Here is a 14000-nt window from a genome sequence, read left to right as displayed (position 1 = left end):
TTCTGAAAAAACAGCTGTTTCAGGAGAGGACGTGAATCACATTTTGTATGACACAACCTGACAAACTTGCATTTCTATCAAACACTCTAAAGCTGCTAGTGTGTCTTCAGTCCACTTTTAGTTCCCACCAGTGATTTCTGGGAAAAAAACCCCAATGATCCAACATCTGAATAACACATCAAGTCAGGAAAATAAATTGTGTATAGGAACTTCACATCAGTTTCACCACAATACATTTCTCTCCATGTACAAGTCTTTATTTGTGAAGCAATACATCTGTGGTCAAGACTTTTGGTCCTATGTACAGACTCATACTTCATACTAACTAAACAGAAATGCAGTGAAAATATACAGTTATTGTAGGCTAAATGCAGTTCTATTTTCTCACTAACTTCTACTTTGTCCAATCCCTTTTTGCTATTTAAAAGATCAGGTTTGAGCACAGTGATATGACATCACACATGCTACTTCATAGTACATTGGGTGAAATTCCACTTTTAAAGGTAGAATGTAACCCATATTAGGGATATGCAATACAAAATCCATATTAACAAAGGCTCTTTCTAAGATTGGGGTAGTCATCAATAACTTAAAGGGCGCATTCAAGAGTTCCCTCTAAAATGTAAGCCAAAGACTGACAATTATAAAGAAAGCTGGGTTTATATGAAATAGTTTTGAGATTGCCTGTTGATAGAAAAAGTTTACTTAGATCAAACCAAATTTAATGTTTCTTGGTAGAAAAGAGCTCCATTTATATGTAATCTTACTTTGTTTGACCTACAATATTAATATTAGAATTAATACTTTAATCACATTTTGGATATACCCTTTTACTTTTCAGAGCTTTAAAAAGAAAAAATCAGATTCAAAATTTAAAAAAATAACACCAAAAAGGTTTTTCTGGAAAGTTTCATTGTATTTTTTCCTCAGAATTTGTTTTCTTTGACCATTTCCTCTTTGACAAAATTATCTGTTTTACTCAACAGGAACTGACAACTTGTCTCAACTAATCCAAATGTGCCCTATTTAGCCATTTAAAATATTTAAATGATTTCATCATATATAACATATAGTTCTACTTGGCCCAAGTAGAGTCCAGCAAGAAATCCCCTGGTAATTCTTTAAATGGCTTCAGAGGCGGCCTTAGGAGTCCACTGAGTCATGAGGTGTCACAAAAAGATCAGCACCCGCATGAACCAACTCACTGTAAGCCACCTTACCATCTCAAACAAATTAAATGTCTTTGTATTTTAGAAATTAAACCAGCATTTTTATAAAGTGCACTCTGGCTGAGTTTAAACCAGTAAACACTAATTCATCATATACAATAAACAAATCAAAGCAATTAAATACCCAAGCCAAACCACTAAGGCTCAGAAGTAATTTTATATATAAACAACTAGTGAATACAACAGTAATCAGGGGGTGCTTTATGTAAACTAACATGGAATGTTTCCCAAAAATAAACTATATGTCTGTGCAACACCAAGAGGATCATAAAAAGCAACTTAAAATCTATACAACACTAACAGAATTTCAAAGTGCCCTTGAAAACATAACAGAGGTGAAGATCAGCCTTTATTTCTGTACCACTCTCTTGTCTAGAAAAATGTCAGTGCCTCGGCTAGCTATTTTTCTCTACAAAAAAACCCTCCGTATTTTTGCTATTCACACAAAGAAAAGCTAATTTTGAGGTCTACAATTTCTCTGCCAGTTGTGGTTTTCCTCCCTCTTCAACTTCAGCCCATTTCATTCCCAATTCACCACTAGAGAAGGAAGAAGCTGAATATTATTACACAAAACATTTTTAGGACACAAACACCCCAAAACTTTTTCACATTCTTTAAGGATGCCAAAAACAAGAGCATGGACACTTTCAGGCATATTTACTTCTCACAACTTAAACGAGCTTGTGCTACTGCTCATTTGTCATGGTAATGTGGCGGCTGCTGTAGACCTCTGCTCTCTGATTGTCATGAAAATATTCTCCAATGTAATAATTTTCAAAAAACCCAACCCACACAGCCCAGATTTTTTATGCCCAACAAATTTTAAAGTTGGGGTTTTGGATGATGAGATTTCAGTAATATGTTGAACTCCACCTAATAATAATAATAGTAATAATAGTAATAATAATAATAATAGTAATAAAAGCCACGTGTTCTTTTCAGGATGCAGGACTGCTAGCTTTTGTGTCAGCATTGTTGTGTATGTCCAATTAAAGAGGGAGTGAAAATTGTGAGAAATAATTTTCAGGCATTACCAGCTTTGGTCTCAGCATGCAACCTTAACAAAGCAGGAGAGCAGCCAGCTATTTAACATACTTAAGCCATCATGGGCTGCACCAGAATACTTGAACTCTTATGGAGCAGGCAGAACTGCACCTGGTTGACAGCCATATATTGGACTATATGAAATTGATGGCACGTGGTAAATTACAGGCTTCTATAGGGCACATGTGTTAAATGTTAGCCCTGAGAGGCTTGTTAAGAGTGTTAAAACCCTAAAGAGCCCCTTAAAATAATAGGCTTTTATATTCATTGACTCTTGCAAGTACCACAGATTACATCTTGACCTGTCCTGTCCTGGGGATATAAACATTAGAAGTAAGGAACTAAGAAGGGAAAATTTTCATTTAAGCCAGCCACACTTAAATATATATATTGTTCTATCTTTTATTTTCCCATAGGATAAAATGGGCTAATTATGAATTTAACAATGTTTATCATAATTACAAACAAGAATGTTTGCAAAACTAAGGGTTATAGCTACATTCAATAATAGTGTATTCCTTTTACCTCTGAAAATCCAGCCATTGTAACTTCTACTATAATAGATGTCAAATATTTAGCTAATGGAGTTTTGAAGAATGGAAGTTTTTTCCCTGCTATCTTTGTATATCTTTAGAGTGAAAACTGCTGGCAATTTACAGAGAAACAGAAAAAATACAAAAGCTTCTTAGGCTGCTCTGTTTTGACAAGCTTGAACTGTAAAGTTTGAAGGCATATGAAATCTTCCCCAACATCCTGGGCATAGCCTCCTTTGGGTACTTCCTTTAACTAGGAGAACCTCCTCCAGCTTCTGCACAATGAGAAATGCAGCCCAGTGGTCTCCAAGGGATGAATTGTTAAACATGACACAATACAAGCATTAGATTAGATATTTAGGTGACAAAATTTTCACAAGTTCAGGGAAGAAGCTTAATGGAGACTATAGAAATTGAGATATGGTGACTGGAGAAAGGATACAGGTCAAAAGCAGATATCTGATAAGGGGGACAGAGCCTCTGAATTTTGGGCTGAGATTCATCTGAGATCTGAGGATAGAGGGAAAACATGACTTTTTATAACTTTTTTTTTAATGACATACTCTGCAGCAAATTATATGGAGGAGATCAAAATGAGCATGTCTATGTGAAGTTTATGTCTGCAGGTCATCAACAATTCAGTGCAGTAGAGATATGACATGAGGTCTCCTGGAGTCAAGGAGGTGTGCATTCAGTGGGAGTGCAGCACTGCTTTTAACAGCTACCTTTCCAAACCTGCTGGGTGACTTCATCAGAGACTATCCACAAACTTACCCAACATAGCCACAGCAGAGACTATCACAGTAATTTGAGTAACATCTAGTATCACTAATATCCAGGTCTCCAGTCTGAATATTTGTTATGAAACCCTTGCTTAATCAACATCCTTTATATCATGTTCAGGGTGAAAAAGACCAAATGTAGATTATGGTGCAATAAGCGCATCAGAGGTTAAGTTTTGATCCCACTACAGTCAGTGGCAAAGAATGGTTTAATTTCTTTAATTTCTTTCTCAGATTTTTTGACATCTGCATTTCCTGTTCAACATGGTTGCTGCCCAGAAAAATTACCTATTGTCAGGACATTTAAGGTGTAACTTCTATTAACTTTGTCCTATGCTGATGATTGACTTTTACATAAATTAAGTTAGACTAAATGGATCCCGCATCCAGTCATCACATGGTCAATGAACAGAGTAAGGCAGCTCTAGAGGTAAACTCAATGCTGTCCCAGAAGGCAGTCTTAGGTTGGGTTCAATTACATTAGAACTTTGGTATGGTTTAAACAGCTCAGCCTTTAGGTAATTCATGTTGAGACAAAGCCAATCCATAATTAAGCCATTCAGAAAAGTACTGTAGATCCACTTACCGTGTACCTTAGTGCTGTGTACTAGTTCTGCATATTTTACTTTCCTTGTGGGTAAAAGTTATATTTCTGTAACCTTTTCAGATACAGGTTACTTTTCAGAGGTACAAGAGTTAAAGACTCAGCTATTAGTCTGGACAACTCAGACCCTGGAATTCTCAATCTCTACCCCAAAGAAAATGACAATAGGTATTTTATGGAATCTACATGTTTCTTACAACAACACCTGTACTTAAGAGATTTACCACTTCTTTGATATATGTATATTTTAACAGACTATTCAGATATAAACAAGTCTCAGGTAATCAGAGAAGAAGGGGACCCAGAGATCCTTAACTGTTCCTCAGAATTCTGCTCCTTGTAGAAAACATTCGCCCATGGAATACAGCAGTCAGCATATTTGATATTGGCAACATTTTTTACATAGCTGGAATCTAGAAGCAAGCTGTAACACTGAAGTGATTGCCCACAAGAAGTGGGTAACATCTCTTCAAAGAATTGACATAGAACATTTTCTTCCCCTGCAAATGAAGTGTGGATTCCTCAGCACTGCATAATAGTTGAACAAAGTTTTTCCTTATAATAAAACATGTATTTGGATTTCACAATATCTCATCACTTCAGCCACAGCTAGTGACCATGCCAGGAGCACTTCTCACGTATCATTTGCAATGTTTTCTTTCCAGTTACTCCAGGGAGAGGAGGGGAGAGAAGCACGTGGGATGGAGCTACAGCTCCTAGTGAAGATTTCACAGTTAGTCTCTTTTTCACAATAGCACTACTCAGTACTACGCTGTTGGAGTGCTGGTGAGAATTACACACCGAAGAACACTTTTGCCCTGTTATTAGTGGTTCTGCCAGTGTTTGGAGGACATGATGGTCTGTTATAACAGCACTTCTTGCAACAGCAAACATTAATGTAAGTATAGTCCAACTGTACCATACCAAAGGTCCTCCTAGATTGTTATCTTGTTCCCTACAGTGGCCAAAACAAAAGGAACTGTACAAGTTTAAAAATCATAATTCTTTTGGAAAACTCTTTTAGCTCCCAGCAATTAGTGGTTTTTGGACACCCTCAGTCAAACATTTCGATCAGGCTATTAACGTTAATGCCCTCAAGGACTGCTTTTAAACTCATTTCCCCTTTTGACTCCAATGCTATCCTATCCATGTTTCCAGTTTTTATTTATACACTGAGTAGAAAACAACAAAAAAAAATAATTACAGCCTTGTATATTTTTCTTTATGTAACTACCAGATGCATTTTCACTCCATGATGTAAAAGTTTACCAGCAAGATGGTTGAAATTTCTACTCTGGTTCAGGGACTTACACATGAATTCTAAGAGCCTTTTGCTGGCTTCATAGCACTTGTTGGGATGAACTACTCAGCAGAAGAAAAAAAAACCCAGTATTTCATATCTGTTTGAAACATTAGTCATTATCTTGTCTCTGGCCAAGCAAAACACCCATCAGGCAACTTTTAATGTAATGTTTTGCCTTTTACAAGCCTAGCCTCAAAAATGCTGATTTGTGCAATATTTTGATAAAGGAATGGTCACAACTGCAAATATTATTTCTGTGATGAGGAACTGCTAGTCAGTATCTTTATCACACGACAAGATATTTTACTTACTAGCATTTTTTGCTTTTCACAGCCAAGACTAGAGGTAGGCTACAGTGAACAGGTATTGGCAGAATTAAGGATCTCAGAAGAAGGGAGAAAAGGAAGAAAAAAAGGACCATGACTCTGGAGAGAGGATTTTGACCCATTTGGGGACATGCTTAGCAGAGTCTTATGGGAGATGATCCAGGAGAGCTGTTCTATTTTCAGGGATCATCTCCTCCTTGCTCAACAAAGTCCATCTGGTTGTATAGGAAGTCTGGCAAAGGTGGCAGGATGCCAGCATGGATGAAGACAGAGCCCATTACAAAACTTGGACATTAAAAAGGATGCCTACAGGAGGCAGAAGGAGAATCACGTTGCTAAGGAGGAATACAGGACACTGCCTGAGCATGCAGGGATAGGACAAAGAATTCCAGAGCCCACCTGGAGTTCAGTCTGGTGAAGAACGTGTAAGGTCAACAACAAGGGCTTCTACAGGTACCTTAGCAGCTAAAGAAACAAGAGAAAAAGTGGGCATACTGCTAAATAGTGCTGAACAAGCTGGCTAATGTCATTGCAAGGCCACTGTCCTTTACCTTTGCATCATGGCAGCTGAGCAGGTTTCTGAGGACTGGAAGAAGGTAAATATTTTTCCTACCATCACAGCAGACAAAGGGTTGTCCTGTGCAGATCCAGAAGCTGGGCTTGATGATCCTTGTAGGTCGCTTCCAGCTCAGGATATTCCATGATTCTGTGGTGATTCTAAGTGTCAAATAGTGTTCAGACCCCATGTTCAAACAATGCAAACACTAAGGTGTGTTCTTATCTGCCATTGATCATATCAAATTTGCAGATGACTTGACACAATAAGGAAGCTAAAAACTGGTTTCTCTTTGTCTTTTTTTCACCAATAACTGCAAAATCAGAGATATGGTTGCTGTCCATTTTCTTCATACACACCATCCATAAAGAAGTCAATGACATTCGGTTGTTATCATAGTCAGTGGTGCAGAATTTCTTAAGAATCTTGGATTTTAAATATCAGCACCAAGTCTGTTTAGTGTATAATATGACACCTTTCATTATTGGCAATAATAAGCAACATGTTTGTCTAAGATTTGCTATCTCTTCTTCACACAAGCAAAGCCAAGATGTCTGCCGGTTGTTTGTTTGACTTTCCTTTCATTTCATCACAGGAGATCAAGATAGCCACTCAGCACTTATGTCATTTTAATGCAAGCCACCTCTCTACTCAGATTCCTGTGACTTACTTTGAACATAATTACATACAAAAAATAAAACTCAACCCTAAATAAACTCAGAGAATCTGAAGTCAGCTGATTAGAGCAGAACTTTTCTTGCTGCTAAACTCCCCCTTCTGCTTCTCTGCATGCTAAGGTGAGTGGTTTCACACTGATGTTGGCTGTAGTGGGATCTTGCAGGGAGGACTCAGAATCTGAAATCCTTCACCAGGAGGAATAAGATGTTCAAAAAGAGTTTCCTCTTTCCATCTGCTTCTTTCTTAATTTTTAACTTTTCTTTTACTTTTTTTTCATTCAAGTTAGTGTCATTTATATAAGTTCTCTAACACACATTTCTAGCCTTCTCTTTCTTCACTGGTGCTTGTCCAGGTTACATCCACATTTCCTACATATAGTGCCATTTACATATATTAGATACTATTTGCTGTCTGTGTCACCCTGTAAACAGTTTTGTCAGGCTCCAGGCCTGTAGTGTCTCCACTTCTCAAGATGACTCCTTGTGTACCAAACCTGTACTTCTCTACACCGTGCCCTTGTTTTGGGGTACTAAATATCTCCTTCTACTTAAAAAACCTTCTTGTTACTGATATGTATACAGCTACTTATAAAAAACTATGGTTCTACCACACAAACATAAATGAAAATTTTGAAAAGTCAGCTACAGACAAGTGGCCAAGTAGACAAATTGCTGTCACAGTTGAATGGAATCAAACAAAGCTATAGGCAGATCAGGCACCCTTTAACCCCTTTTCCTAAAGGTTTATACTCCAAATACATTTAATAGATGAGTCAAGCATGAGAGAGGGAGAGAGAGGAGATAGGGAGATATATTAAGTATAATATACTCAAATATAAGCTCAAATATTCTCAGAAAAAGGTATTCCAAATGACACAGTCAAATGGAGGAGCTGCTTTCCTAGGAACATTTTTATTTTCATAGGAAATTTCATTTTCATCTACTGTTTTTAATGTTCATGAAGTTAACAATGAGCTGATTTTTAATTTATTAACTGAAAAATCTTTCTTGCTAAGAACTCCAGAACTGGTTATTTATTGCGAAATCCAGAGCCATGTTAAGAAAAGTCTGAAATATTTTTTGGACTTTAATCAGTCTATTTCAGAAAAATACCCAATCCTCCCAGCCAGCACCCAGGATGAGCAGAATCCCAAGTCAATCTATGGCACCTGGCACAACCTGCCACCTGCTTTAATGATAGCAAAGCATTCAGCATAGTCTTGTGCAGTAAGATTGGATTGCAAGACTCCTCAGAGAAGTGGCATAGAAGACACCTTACATGTTACATCCATAGGCAAATCAAAGCTCTTCCATCAGGCACAACTTCAGGACAGCCATTCTCCAGGAGTAGGACTCCTCTGACACCCAGTATCAAAATCTCTTGAAACTGAAAACAGAGATGAAAACCTGTAATATAAAACCACACTGTAAAACCAAACAATAACTCAAAAATAATTTGGGAGCTGCAATGGAACATTACATTGGAAACCCAGCTGTTTACTGGCAGCTGTTGCAAAAAATATTTTCCTCCCTTTCACACCTCCTCCCCCCCACACACAAAATTTTATTTTTTTAAGACTCAGAGAAGCAAAGAGTTTTCACACTGAGCTGGCTTTGTTTATTTACTGCCCCGGAGACATCTTAAGTTGCTCACAGCCAGACAGTGGGAACTGAAAAGCAATATTACAGGGTAAATAATGAGATTGGAAGGACGACCATGCACTTAGGAAACAGTTATGTTCATGGGTAGATTTCTTTTAATCCTGAGGTGGAGGTAAATGCATGACAGCAATAGAAGGAGAAAATGAGAATGCGAAAAACCTGAAGACAACAGACTAATTCCATTCTGATATGGAGGGTAAAATCTTTATAAGCAAATGTTTTCTCTCCTGTATCTCCTAAACTGTTTGACACTGTCAACCATCTTCATGTTCAGTCTGAAAATCATTGCCACAGGATCAAGGCATTCTGCCATTACATCAAGGCAAAAAGTTTGGCAAGGCCAAAGCAGAAGGGGACATTTATGTGGATTACGAGGTTAACCAGAATCATAGTATTCAAGAGTTTATTAACCTATTAAAAAAAATTAGGAGGTTTGGAAAAGCCATCCATATTGCTTCAGTGCAGAAGATAATCTCCCTGGAGGACTATCAGGAATAACTTTATATGAGTGATAATGATCTATGAACCATTGTAGATATTACTCTTATAACACTCCAAATTTTCTGTCACCCATTACTGATGAAAAAGACCTCTTCAGTCTGGATACACCCATGCAGTTAAAGCAAACATTTTCAAAACACTCCTCTAGAAATGAAGCTGCCTTACACAAAAGTTCTTTATATTATTCGACTGCTGTCCTTCAAAATAGGTCAACTACACCCAGAATATCTGTTAGGAATGGTCCCTGGTTCTTGATAATTCCTGCCCACAAGAACTGGGTAAGTGCTGACTAGTCCAGGCCAAATCTATTCAAGCCAAACCTGTCCTAGTGCCAGGACTGTCTAACATTTGCTCACTGGGCTGGTTCCAGTGCCAGTGCCCCCACTTTGTCACCATTTAATTCATTAGCAGAAGAGATTAGTATAACTATTATGATAATACTGTCCAGTAGAAGGGACCCATCATACCAGTCACACAATGGTGCTGTCGCACAGCACATCAGATGACCTATTCAAGCTCTGCAGCCATCCCCAAACCTTTCCCTTTAAGACCCTTTCAAACTCTCAGGATACAGCTTGCCCCTATGAGTGTAAACTCAAATGAGGAATTACTCTCTCATTACAACCCCCAGCGGATAACAACTTTGCTCAACACTTCACAACTTAAACCTAATTGCAATGAAATCTTTTAAAATGACAAATACAGTCACTAATTGTTAGAATCTCTCATAGCCAAACTGCATTATTTCAGCACTAGAAGATGGATATATCAGAACATGATTTGACAGGATTAATAGGTACCCTCCATTAAAGAAAAGTTATTTTCTTCCCTTCACCTCTATTTGGTATGCTGCTTGCAGAAGTTATAAGTTCACCTTCATCAATTCACTGAAAACAGTCCCTACCCAGTTCATGTTTTTTCCTTCAAAAGCAATGTATTTTCAGTTGCATTTACCTCATGCAGTAAAACAAAAATCCAACTACAGATTGTTAAATGCATAACTAAGCTATTTACCTTGTAACAGCTTAATTAAAATATTTCACATCTGTAGGCAACCATACAATGTGGCCACTGGCACTAACTTGCTGCTAACCACTACATTCTGAGGGACACAAGGGATTTAAAAATATGTACACTAGTGCTTCATGTTTTCTGTTTACTGTAGCAAGTTTTTCCTTGAAGAGAACAATTTGCTAGGACTTGACAATTTCATCATCCCATTTCTACTTCATGCATGTTGTCCTTTATTTGTTAAAAAAGTGTCCATATAGATTTCCTAAATTGGCTTCTACCTTGAGTAAATACCTGTCATCAGAATAGTAGAGCCATGGGCATAATGAAATTTTAAGTTCCATTTCTGTGGAAAAATACGGAGATACAATAATTCAAAAATTATTCTAAGGCAAAATGTTCAGCTGAAAACTAAATGCCTGCTTTGTTTTCTGGATATCTAAAATGACCGTTTTTTTTAAGTGAGGTAATTTCATAAAAGAAAACATCTCTTCATCATGAGAAGTTAAAATGTTCCATTTTGAAAATTGAAAAATACATCTTGATGTTTTCTCCCCTTTACATTTTATTTCTTCTCAAAGCTATTTACAAATTGCCTCTGCATTTATGAATGTTTTTATTTCAAAATAGCATTTTCTGGTAATTCTCTTATTAACTAAAACTGGTTCAGGGAGAAGGGGCAGATATTCAAAGAGGTCTCTGTTACTTATACTGTGGGCAGCCTGCCAAAATAACGTGTCATCTTTTGAGTCAAATGTGAAAGCACAAAATTAGGATATGGGTCAAAAGGAGAAACATCTGACTGCAAATTTCAGATTAGAATTGACTTTTGTCTACATTGCCTCAACAGTTCAGCCCTGATGATGCCAAGTACACTGCACAGCTCATGTAATATGATGCTATGTTGGTCTAAGTTTATGCTCAGACAATTGATTAGTGGTTGAGCATTGTGGGCTAAAAGGCAGCTTTTGGTGTGTATCAGCCAGTCAGTGAGGGATCACAGCCAACAATAACAGGCAATGTGACCTATGCTAAAGTAAAACAGGAAACTATCAGCTGCAAGGAGGAAACTCTGTGACCTTTCCTCCTGCTACAATGAGACAGCCTGTAACTCTGCTACTAAAGGGCATCTCAGAATTGGCCTTTAGTACCTTAAACTTGTCCTTTCTAGAACCAAATTAAGCTTCTATTTGAGTGTTTATTTCCCTGTTGCCAGAAAATCTTTTCTCACAAAATACAAGTGATCAAGATCTTTGACTTCTAACCACCTTTCAATGTGGATTGAAGTGGCCCAACAGCAACAAGTATTCTTTGAGAAGTGACTAAGAGGTGCACAAATAGACCTCATGAAAGCATTCATTTTTTTGCCCAAGACAACCAGGCTTTAAAAGCACTACATTCAAATCCTGTGCTAAGATGATGAGGTAGGAATAAAGATGGTATTGCCATTGTATAGGAAGGGATCACAAGATGGTGACAACTGTCCAGTCATCCAGATAATCAGACCAACATTTTCAGATGTATTTTGCACTCATGAGTGAGACTTCCAACTCATTAGCACGCAGGATGGGCTCAGGGTACAAGATATTTTGACAAATTATTTCAATCACTAATAAGGATTTAAAGTCCTGACAGCCACCATCTTTAACAGACAAAAATGGAGAAATCACTGTATGTTACATACTCCATGTTCAAAAGATTAGTTGAATATATCAAAGCCCTGCACATTCAGTGAGTAGAGATTGTCTTGCATAAGACCATTCCTTTCTATACCATCTCAGGATGGCTCTAATGAATGAGGAACACATGAGCACATTAATAGTATCCCTAGACCAGGTGAAAACTAATTTCAGGTATTTTCTTTACAAGAAAATGTTATCAACCAATATTCTTTAAAATGGATGTATTTGGCATACTTTTGTTCCTGCTCCAAGACAATGTCTCTCTCAAAGGAACAGAGACATTTTCTGATGTTGTTACAAGGTATAGAGTTGGCATCTCTTGTAAAAGTATTTATTATACATTGTGTCTATGAACTTAAATTCTTGCCTTAGAATAAAATGCTTCACCTCCTGATAGTAGTTATCTCCTCCAGTAAGTATGATGAGATCCTGGTTGAACAGCTCAGACTGTTCATCTAACTGAAGCAGCCTACACAGATGAGCAGACCCATCTCTTCTACCATAAAACAAAGTCTGTATGTACTTACCATTTATGTCTTTGTTTCCTCCTAGTGGAAATATTAGTAAATGTTTCCTTAGCTTGTTTGACCATCTATTCATCATTTTGAAGAGATGAAGAAGATATTTCAAGCAAGATGTAAGAACTCCTGAAAATAATTGTCAAGAGTTCCTCCTTATCAATGTTGTGCCCTGGTAAATTCCATTCATCTCTCAAAAAACCCAGCCTGTGCAGCTATATCCAGGGTCCTCCTTTAGCAGAGGCATGACCTCTAAATTTTGCAGCCACAGTTATAATGGATGGTGAATAATGAGCCCTTCAGGGGGACAGAGGTAGTCTGTATTCCCAGATCCAGGAGCTCATACATAATTAGGCACCTTTGGTTAGGAGACCAGCACACGTAGTTATCTCACCAACAGAGAGTATATTTGGACACTAACAGAGGATGATATGAATGAGGAGGAAGAAATCCACACACCATGAACTGGCACGTAGATCCAGCTATGTAATTAAAAATGGCTCTTCAACTCAGTGAGTAAAGAGTAGGGTATTCACAATTTTTAACAGTGGTAGTACAAACACGTATCATAAGAATAACTAAGACACAGAAACAGTTTGTCTTCAAGTACTCAGATCATTGATGAAAATGGAGGATCCTTGTGAAATTGCTAAAACAACTGTTGACTGTAAGGTTGCCTTAATAAACACAATTCCTTGTACATTTTTCAATAAGCTAACTGCAGAGGTCTCACAGGCCTCAGTTCCTAAAGAAATAACAGAGGCCTTTGTAAATACACTGCAAAGCAATCTCAGTAAAATCACACCCATTGTGTTAGATTATTTTGCTGCCCTGGATCTAGACAACTGCATGGTTCATTACACAATAGAAAAGCCACTTTTAACCAGGCCTCTTCATAGTCTGCAAATTCTAGGAATATGCCAGCAGTTACTACATTGTCTTCTCTCTGTTCAGTTCCTGTGCTTCTCCCAAGCCTGTTTACTTTGGATATGCATGGGCTGTTAGTAGCAATTCAAGGTCACTGCCAAATCCTGAGAACTATTGACCGGACAGAGATGTTAAAATGTTCTGGCCACCTGCTATAAGTTTCTCACTCTATTTCACTTCTCTGAAATCTGTAAAATACTTATGCCTCTTTAGCTCTCTTATTTCCAATAAAACACTTGGAAAATTTTACTGAAAATCTAGGGATGTATGCTTCCAAATTGGATAATCTTTGTGGTGTTTTAAGGCCAATCCTCTCAAGATCCAAAAGCACCTACATCATATTTCATTTCTGGCCTACTGGGCACAGGAATTACAAGTATTTCCACATTGTCCCCATCACTGGTGTAACAGCAATGCACATGGAGTCCACCTTCTGCCCACGCACTGAGTCATGTCTCTGATATTACTGCAGCTGACAGAACTACTGATGAGATCTGTAGATAGCGGCAGATGCCTGACTGCTTAGTCTTTATTTTGAAGATTTTCCCTGCTAAGCAAAAAAGCTAGATACTTTCAGAAAATAAATAACAAATAAGAACAAGAAGCAGAGAACAAAGTGCTGAAGTCATTTCAAACTTCTTGTAG

General features: G+C 37.6%; 1 long non-coding RNA gene across 1 annotated transcript; it reads right to left on the bottom strand.

Moving 5' to 3' along the window:
* Positions 1 to 231: 231 nt before the first annotated feature.
* LOC108449608 lies at positions 232 to 9824 on the bottom strand. The gene is made up of 2 exons (XR_001865838.1): positions 8334 to 9824; positions 232 to 6527 (listed from the first exon to the last, which is right to left on the bottom strand). It is a non-coding gene; the product is annotated as an uncharacterized LOC108449608 (long non-coding RNA).
* Positions 9825 to 14000: the final 4176 nt, after the last annotated feature.

This window comes from Corvus brachyrhynchos, unplaced genomic scaffold, assembly GCF_000691975.1.
Source record: "Corvus brachyrhynchos isolate BGI_N302 unplaced genomic scaffold, ASM69197v1 scaffold28, whole genome shotgun sequence".
Lineage (NCBI taxonomy): Eukaryota > Metazoa > Chordata > Aves > Passeriformes > Corvidae > Corvus > Corvus brachyrhynchos.
Note: the sequence above shows the minus strand (reverse complement) of the source record. Positions and strands in the feature narration are given on the sequence as shown.